Below are 10,227 nucleotides of genomic sequence, written 5' to 3' on the forward strand. Positions count from 1 at the left end.
CAAATGGAAACAGAGGACATCATGTGACATCGCTTCATCGTACTATTCGTGAATGTGATAGCCAAGCTAAAGTTTTCAGGATACAAGACAATGCAATAAGAATTATTTGTAATGTGACCTCAAAAACACCATGCAGAGATCAGTTTAGGGATATTAACTATTACCTGCCAACATATTTTTTCCTTAGTGAAATTTGTCATTAAAATGTATCTCTTCTTGAACCAACAGCTCAGTTCCTGGAATCCAAGCAAGAAATAAGAATAATCTTCATAAAGATTTAAAGTCATTTACTTAGATCCAAAAGGGTGTTCATTATTCAGGAGCAGACATTTTCAGTAACTTGCCACCAACCATAAAAAGTTTAACTACCAGTAAAGTTCAGTTTAAGAGGTCCTTAAAGAAATTTATTGGTGACCAACTCCTACTCCATTAATGAATTGCTTAATAGAAACAAATGATGTATGTGTGTGTGTGTGTGTGTGTGTGTGTGTGTGTGTGTGTGTGTGTGTGTGTGTGTGCATTGTAAATAATTGTCGGTTAAATTTCGCATCTGTAGCACGCCATCTTCGTGGTGTAGCAATTTTAATGGCCAGTAGTGTACTTTGGAAGCTGTCAGCCAACTTTTCAAGAACCAAATAATCCACAGAGATATGTGCACATAGTTTAGTAGACACAGATATAGTACCTACTAATTGCAAGGAATTTGAAATTAATGGGCTCTCACTCTTTCTCGACTGGATCTTTAGGAAGAAACTTTGACACTGACAGTGGTAGCATTTGAGGTTACGTTGCGTCAAAAAATCAGTACTCAGTTCATGGTTCAGTTACTCAGCAGCTCCCTTATACGCGATACTGCGATCAACTTTTGTGGTCTTTTAATGATTTATGTAAAATAAATCCTATAAAAATCGAAGTATTTGAGATAGTATAGAGAACAGTTACCCGAAATAACGTACAATACTGTATAATAAAGTACGTGTGGCAAGCCAAGCTGTGCGTGGTGACGTCACGACTGATCCTGTCGCCTCACAGCTCTGCACAGAAATAGGGGCACATCACGCACACATGTTTAACTCGTACACAGTGGTGAATAGAAACGGGTTTTTCGTGTTATAGTGAGTTATTACTATTAACGTATTTATTGGTTAAAAATACAAACAAACTTGTCTTTTTCAACCATTTTTACTGTGCTGAGATTTCACACGCCGCTGTCAATGTATTTCTCAACATTGTCATGAGACGGCACATGATTTGTGCTTGAACACTTCAGTAGCTTATTTTTCCAAGCTGTTGATGGCGCTATTGCAGCTGACATCAGTTTAGCTTCACTTGTCGAAGAAGATGCTATTTTCGTCTCTGGGTTTAATCAAACCCCGTTGAGGTAGTGGCACCTCACCATTTTCACAAGCATAACAAGTTGAAATTGTATAACAAACTGCGTTATACGCAATCTATGAGTTAATTATCTGTAATTAAGTTATACAGAAGTTGTTTTCAACCGTTGACATCTCAGAGAAGTTGTGACGTAGGAAACTTGCCTGGCCTAAGGAATTTTTGTCTATATCTTCATATGAGGCCGCAAAGGAAATTAAACACAAATTCCAAGGAAGCTGCCCTTAGAAACATCATCACAAAGAATGTGCGTGGTGTGCCCTAGAACTTCGGAAAACTAACGGTTGTTGCTCTACATCAGTAAATTTTTGTGGTTAGAAGGCATTGTTAAAACGTGTAACAGGTCTTTCAATAATAAAGTACGCTGTAGATGAACACTGTTTGCGCCTTATGTTGCATTTAAACGAACTATGTGTGATAATTAGACTTAGCATAATACAAATTTACTTAATATTTCCTTATTTTTGAAAACGTAAGGACTGTTGTTGTTGTTGTTGTTGTTGTTGTGGTCTTGAGTCCTGAGACTGGTTTGGTGCAGCTCTCCATGCTACTCTATCCTGTGCAAGCTTCATCTCCCAGTACCTACTGCAACCTACATCCTTCTGAATCTGCTTACTGTATTCATCTCTTGGTCTCCCTCTACGATTTTTACCCTCCACGCTGCCCTCCAATACTAAACTGGTGATCCCTTGATGCCTCAGAACATGTCCTACCAACCGATCCCTTCTTCTAGTCTAGTTGTGCCACAAACTTCTCTTCTCCCCAATTCTATTCAATACCTCCTCATTAGTTATGTGATCTACTCATCTAATCTTCAGCATTCTTCTGTAGCACCACATTTCGAAACATTCTATTCTCTTCTTGTCCAAAATATTTATCGTCCATGTTTCACTTCCATACATGGCTACACTCCATACAAATACTTTCAGAAACGACTTCCTGACACTTAAATCTATACTCGATGTTAACAAATTTCTCTTCTTCAGAAACGCTTTCCTTGCCATTGCCAGTCGACATTTTATATCCTCTCTACTTCGACCGTCATCAGTTATTTTGCTCCACAAATAGCAAAACTCCTTTACTACTTTAAGTGTCTCATTTCCTAATCTAATTCCCTCAGCCTCACCTGACTTAATTCGACTACATATAATTATCCTCGTTTTGCTTTTGTTGATGTTCATCTTGTATCCTACTTTCAAGACACTATCCATTCCGTTCAACTGGTCTTCCACGTCCTTTGCTGTCTCTGACAGAATTACAATGTCATCAGCGAACCTCAATGTTTTTATTTCTTCTCCATGGATTTTAATACTTACTCCGAATTTTTCTTTTGTTTCCTTCACTGCTTGTTCAATATAGAGATTGAATAACATCGGGGATAGGCTACAACCCGGTCTCACTCCCTTCCCAACCACTGCTTCCCTTTCATGTCCCTCGACTCTTATAACTGCCATCTGGTTTCTGTACAAATTGTAAATAGTTTTTCGCTCCCTGTATTTTACCCCTGACACCTTCAGAATTTGAAAGAGAGTATTCCAGTCAACATTGTCAAAAACTTTCTCTAAGTCTACAAATGCTAGAAACGTAGATTTGCCTTTCCTTAATCTAGCTTCTAAGATAAGTCGTAGGGTCAGTATTGCCTCACGTGTTCCGATATTTCTGCACAATCCAAACTGATCTTTCCCGAGGTTGGCTTCTACTAGTTTTTCCATTCATCTGTAAAGAATTGGCGTTAGTATTTTGCAGCCGTGACTTATTAAACTAATAGGTCGGTAATGTTCACATCTGTCAACACCTGCTTTATTTGGGATTGGAATTATTATATTCTTCTTGAAGTCTGAGGGTATTTCACCTGTCTCATACATCTTGCTCACCAGATGGTAGAGTTTTGTCAGGACTGGCTCTCCCAAGGCTGTCAGTAGTTCCAACGGATGTTGTCTACTCACGGGCTTTGTTTCGACTCAGATCTTTCAGTGCTCTGTCAAACTCTTCGTGCAGTATCATATCTCCCATTTCATCTTCATCTACATCCTTTTCCATTTCCATAATATTGTCCTCAAGTACATCGCCCTTGTGTAGACCCTCTACATACTCCTTCCACCTCTCTGCTTTCCCTTCTTTGCTTAGAACTGGGTTTCCATCTGAGCTCTTGATATTCATGCAAGTGGTACTCTTTTTCTCCAAAGGTCTCTTTAATTTTCCTGTAGGCGGTATCTATCTTACCCCTAGTGAGATAAGCCTCTACATCCTTACATTTGTCCTCTAGCCATCCCTGCTTAGCCATTTTGCACTTCCTGTCGATCTCAGTTTTGAGATGTTTGTATTCCTTTTTGCCTGCTTCATTTACTGCATTTTTATATTTTCTCCTTTCATCAATTAAATTCAATATTTCTTCTGTTACCGAAGGATTTCTACTAGCCCTCGTCTTCTTACCTACTTGATCCTCTGCTGCCTTCACTACTTCGTTCCTGAGAGTTACCCATTCTTCTTCTACTGTATTTCTTTCCCCCGTTTCTGTCAATTGTTCCCTTATGCTCTCTCTGAAAATCTGAACAACCTCTGGTTTAGTCAGTTTATCCAGGCCCCATCTCCTTAAATTCCCACCTTTTTGCAGTTTCTTCAGTTTTAATCTACAGTTCATAACCAAGAGATTGTTGTCGGATTCCACATCTGCTCCTGGAAATGTCTTACAATTTAAAACCCGGTTCCTAAATCTCTGTCTTACCATTATATAATCTATCTGAAACCTGTCAGTATCTCCTGGCTTCTTCCATGTATACAATCTTCTTTAATGATTCTTGAACCAAGTGTTAGCTATGATTAAGTTGTGCTCTGTGCAAAATTCTACCAGGCGACTTCCTCTTTCGTTTCTTACCCCCAATCCATATTCACCTACTACGTTTCCTTCTCTCCCTTTTCCTACTACCGAATTCCAGTCACCCATGACTATTAAATTTTCGTCACCCTTCACTATCTGAATAATTTCTTTTATTTCATCATACATTTCTTCAATTTCTTCGTCATCTGCAGAGCTTGTTGGCATATAAACTTGTACTACTGTGGTAGGTGTGGGCTTTGTATCTATCTTGGCCACAATAATGCGTTGACTATGCTGTTTGTAGTAGCATACCCGCATTCCTATGTTCCTATTTATTATTAAACCTACTCCTGCATTACCCCTATTTGATTTTGTGTTTATAACCCTGTAATCACTTGACCAGAAGTCTTGTTCCTCCTGCCACCGAACTTCACTAATTCCCACTATAGCTAACTTTAACCTATCCATTTCCCTTATTAAATTTTCTAACCTACCTGCTCGATTAAGGGATCTGACATTCCACGCTCCGATCCGTAGAATGCCAGTTTTCTTTCTCCTGATAACGACATCCTCTTGAGTAGTCCCCGCCCGGAGATCCGAATGGGGGACTATTTTACCTCCGGAATATTTTACCCAAGAGGACGCCATCATCATTTAGCCATACAGTAAAGCTGCATGCCCTCGGGAAAAATTACGGCTGTAGTTTCCCCTTGCTTTCAGCCGTTCGCAGTACCAGCACATCAAGACCGTTTTGGTTAGTGTTACAAGGCCAGATTAGTCAATCATCCAGACTGTGGCCCCTGCAACTACTGAAAAGGCTGCTGCCCCTCTTCAGGAACCACACGTTTGTCTGGCCTCTCGACAGATACTCCTCCGTTGTGGTTGCACCTACGGTACGACTATCTGTATCGCTGAGGCACCCAAGCCTCCCCACCAACGGCAAGGTCCATGGTTCATGGGGGGGGGGGGGGGGGACGGGGGGGGGAGGGGGGGGGGGAACGTAAGGATTATGACTGGAACGTAAGGATTATGACTGAAAATTACCGTATTTTTCAGAACTTTTAAGAAAATACTGCTATTATCGAAAAATCAAAACTTTTTGTAATTGATGTATATTGTCAATGATTCACAAAGAACTGCAACGAAACGTGTTTTTTTTAATTTCCAAAAGGGAAATTTAATTTAGGGTTACACAAACCTCCCATACTAATAATGTTAAATTAGGTGACTACAGTACGAAGTGCTAAAACGTAACGCGTTATAGGACGTACAATGTGAAGACGCAGCCCTTCCAATATCTACATATGACAATTAGTACACCATCTTATTACAAACGTTTGGTGACAGTCAAAAAAAGAAACTGCAACCACTTTTTGAAAAGCTTTTATTTAAAGGAACTCAGAATTACACCAAGAGACGATTCTGTAAATCTGTATTTCTTTTTTTATTTCCTTATTTCTTTCTTTGTTTTATTCCTTGTCCCACATTTTCAAGCTGTCAGCACAAACACGCTTTGTCTACTTACAGAACTGTTTGTTTTCATTATTAATATTTTCTGTTGTATCAGTTTCCTCGTTGTAGGTATTACAGCGTGTTTCAAAACAAATATATGGGTTTTAAGGCTTTGTAGAATTTATTACGTTCACCTTACAAATATAAATCATACATCAAATGAAAGAGCAACTCAGACAGTCTTGTTTGTTTACCTGTACACAAAGAGAAGAGACTGAAACGACCAAGAAAGACTGAAGAATGTGCCAAACGAGTGAGAACCTTTCACGAGTAGCACCAAGAAATCAGCTCAGATGGCTAGTCGTGATTTAGCATTTCCATTGATGTCTCTGCAGAGACCTTTAAGGAGACGCTTGCAACATCTGCAGTTGTTACAATCTGTAAAAAGCCTACAGCGTACGGTTTATGTGTCAACTTTGCAAACGAAACATTGCTGCATGACGATGAAGATATTCTGGATCGTGTTGCCTTCGGTGATGACTTGACATTACACCTAAGTGAACACTTGTAAGAAAAACTGTTTCAGCTGCTCTTTCTTTTGATGTATTATCTATAACTGTAAGTTGAGGATAATAACCGCTACAAAGCCTTAGAACCCGTATACCCATTTTGAAACGCCCTGAATATTTGCCAGTAAAATCTCTTCTGCTTCTTTACGGTTGCTTCGTTTTTGTGCCCCAATTTTCCCGTTATTAGGCTCATACCTACACCCGAAATCAGGGATGAGCAGACCTATTAATACTGCGGGCCGGAAACCTGTCACTAACAATGATACTACGTAAGGGGGTGGTGAGAGTGGGGGTGGAGGAGGGGAAATACACACACACACACACACACACACACACACACACAAAGAGAGAGAGAGAGAGAGAGAGAGTAGGCTGATAAAGCTCACTGACGCAAAGTATGTACTGTACAATACACGAACCATTGACAACTAAACAATCTAGTTCCCTGGAGGACTGCGTCCAGCTCTTGTTGCCACAACTACGCTGGTTGCGCTTATGCACAAAAAAAACTTCACGCCGTGAGACAAGTTATTATTTCGAATTGGAATCTGCCTGCGTCAGTGTCAGGTAGGGTGACTTGGCTCAAAAGAACTGACAAGTTCTACAAGGCCCCCCCGCCCCCTCTCCTTTCCGGTGGGGCACGAAATAAAAACATTTACAATAACGGTCGATGAGGAGGGAGCCGCCATCAGATCAATGACACGGACCGCGGTAGCCGTACGGTAATTATCGCACATTTACGATAGTTTCATGCCTTCGCGCGATGTACGAAAGCATGTTACTACAGTACGGAGATGTACGATAATTTCGAACGTAATAAAAAATTTGACAATACATTGTACTCTTACTCTGATCGACAACAGTTAAATAACGAAGAAGGGTTTTTGTCTCACAGCCCTACTTGGCGTACTACATTCGTAAGTAAACTTGTCACATCAATCATCTCAGTGGCTCAGAACATCTACCGACCAATGAGCGAGAATATAATGACGTTGTTCGATATCACTAACTTGTTTTTTAATGTTTGCGCTTTGCGCATTTCGAATATTTTCTATTGGAGTGTTGGCAGTTACATAAATTGTGTTTGAAGCGTGCGATCTTGTCACGTGGGTAGTGACGCTGAACTTTCACGTATTCATGAAAGGAATGATATTCTGAGGCGACAGCTTTGTGACTGGACGAGTGATTGCTTTTACATTGGTAAGTAACAACTATGTTAGTTACTCGGCTGCGTATTATATATACGAGTACATACATCAGTTACACTCAATGATATTTTCTTTGTGGAAAGAAATGTGAGTCCTTCATGCGGAGACAGTGACAGTCAGAGAACTGAATCACCCCCGAGAAAAATCGCGATAATTAACAATGAACATCGTTAACGAAATTGAGAGATGCATGGCTCAAATATGAAGATTGCAAAGAATGGCTTAGAAAGATGCCTGAATATTCGTGCAAAGCTGTGTGTGATACATGCAACGTAATAATAAAAGCAGAGCTGACTATGATAAAAAGGCATACGACATCGAAAACTCATGTTCGCAGTCTGGTACAAGAACAGTCGACGATTTCCTCTTTCCTCAAAAAGACTGATGAAATCACCACACGACAAAAAGAAGCTCAAGCTATTAAAATGAAATTACGTGGTCCTTTACTTGAACACAGTACGTTCTTCAAGGGTGGCCAAATTGATTATACCCATTATCTACTGTTTACTGACGAAACACTGTGCGGTCTACCACTTGCATACCTCTTGAATTTTAAAGGAAACAGTGTAGTTCAGTATAGTTACGTAGTATTTTTTTATTTTATTTAGAGGGAAAACATAAAATTGGAAATTATTCTTACCAGCTACTTATTCATACTAGTGTGAACACTGCGTCTGAGCATCTTCCGCTAGATTAAAAAAAAACAGGATTGTAGGTGGAAATTGCCAACTTGAAGACCGCAATTTATGAGCGTCTGTCAAGCGAGAACGGCGTTAATTTTTTGTTTGTTTTCTGCAGAAAGATACTGGTTCACATAAATTTGTTGAACCAAAACGCGAATGCAGTTTTTCAAAATATTTTTTTCAAATATGGATATTTCTCGTTGGAAACCAATGCCCATAAATCTAGACCAAAGGATGACCTTGCTTTTAGAAATATATCGAAGCGCAGAGTAATAATTTCGTTTTGGAGAATCACGTGGCCCCTTTGAAATGTATCTACAAATTTTTAGCCATTTCATAGATGTCATTGTGGTCGATGGAATTGTTAAACGGATAACTGGTCAATTCCACCAACTTCTCAGTTCAGATCACTAAAGCGAATTTCGATGCCTTAATTTTTGTCGTGTGCTTGTCAGGAATGAAATTGCAGGTAGGATGTTTTTCCAACAATGATTTATGTTAACAAATTGTTGAAATTTTTTCTTCTCGATGTCAATTATTATAGGCGCTGTTTGACTTTGTAACGTTGCAGTAGAATTAATCATTTCTGCTACTGTTTTATTCTTACCTTGTAATTCCAGATTTAATGTGCTCAGTTTTCCGGTAAAATCTACTCAAAATGCTAAATCACATTGCCAGTCTACATCAAGCATTTGGGATAATCATCATGTCTCTTCAAGAAATCTTATTAACACGTCCAATACATCTCGACGTCCTTACAAAAGCCTGCTTCGACTCAAGCATCCCATGTCAGTGTGCAATGCCAAATCTGGTTGCTTCTCACCTAATTGTTGCTTAAAAAGCCGCCTTTGGAGAGCGTTTCCTATTATGTAATTTACAGTCTTGAAATAAATATCCATTACATGTTTTGTTAATCTTTTATTACCCACTATTTGTTGATGAATTTTGCTATGGTAGCTAATGAAGCCTGGAAAGTCTTAGCCTTTGTGACAAAGAGCAACAAAACCATTATGAATACCTGTCACTGATAACGAGTTTGTGCAAAGGTAGCTTAATCTTGCTAATGTATGCTTTGAATGCAGTGAATATATCAAGGCTGCGAGCCTTTTCTTTTAAGGAAATCATACTTAGCTGTTCTTCCGTCGGCATATCTTTAAAGACCATCCGAACAAAAATAAGTAATTGTGCCGTATCAGTGATATCTGTACAGTCGTCAAGTTGTAGCGAAAAAGCAACACAGGACGATATCTCTTTGTAGTTGTTCGTCTATGTTTCTACTCATCGTTTCCATACGGCGCATCACAGTATTCCGAGACAGCTGTAAACCATGAATAGCTTTTCTAATTTAATTTTTATTTTTGAAAGTCACGAACAGCAAATCTGACACTTTTTCGAAAATTTCCTTGAAGCATTCTCCATTGGAAAAAGGTCTGCACTTTTGTGCAGGTCTCTAAAGTACTTGGAAAAAATAGTTGCAGCCTTACTTTACTCAATAGGCCTAGAAAACATGTTTTCTTGGACTGTTGATTGCGATTTCAATGCTTGCTGTTTACTCTTTCTTATTTTGCTGTTAGGCGGAAAGTCTGTCTGATATTTACTATGAACTGTGTAGAAATTTCGCTCTAAATTTCTTTTTTCGCTATTGTTACGTATGTATTTCATAATAAGCAGCAACAGTTTTCTTCCGCCATATTAAAGAAATAGTCTAGTTCCCATCTTGATAAAAGTGATAAGTTTTTGATTTCTTTGGAGCAAATTTTTCGACGATCTACAGAGATGAAATTAAAATGTCAGTAACACCATTCCTGTAATAATAAACGTAAAGATATCGTACCACTAAATGTTCATTAAATTTGTTTTCGTAATGATGGCAAAAATCTAGGGAGTGAACAATATTTCTAATTTTTTATTTATTAAAGCTTTGGGTCAAGTTGGATTATTTTGGACACCGGTGGAATTTCGGACAGTATGGTTTATCCTCTCTCTCCCACCGCATAGCAACCGTCGCTAACCGTCACGACTGCGTGCTCGTTATTTTAAGCACGAGATTGTATTACCAGTCTTCCGCAACTTGTACGTTGGTTCGATTGTTTACCTACGTAATT

At 39.0% G+C, this 10,227-nt stretch overlaps 1 long non-coding RNA gene across 1 annotated transcript; it reads left to right on the top strand.

Annotated features, from left to right (window-relative positions):
• The first annotated feature begins 7,379 nt into the window (after positions 1 to 7,379).
• Positions 7,380 to 9,030, top strand: LOC124711177. The gene is made up of 2 exons (XR_007005437.1): positions 7,380 to 7,431; positions 8,743 to 9,030. It is a non-coding gene; the product is annotated as an uncharacterized LOC124711177 (long non-coding RNA).
• The last annotated feature ends 1,197 nt before the right edge of the window (positions 9,031 to 10,227 follow it).

This window comes from Schistocerca piceifrons, chromosome 8, assembly GCF_021461385.2.
Source record: "Schistocerca piceifrons isolate TAMUIC-IGC-003096 chromosome 8, iqSchPice1.1, whole genome shotgun sequence".
NCBI lineage: Eukaryota > Metazoa > Arthropoda > Insecta > Orthoptera > Acrididae > Schistocerca > Schistocerca piceifrons.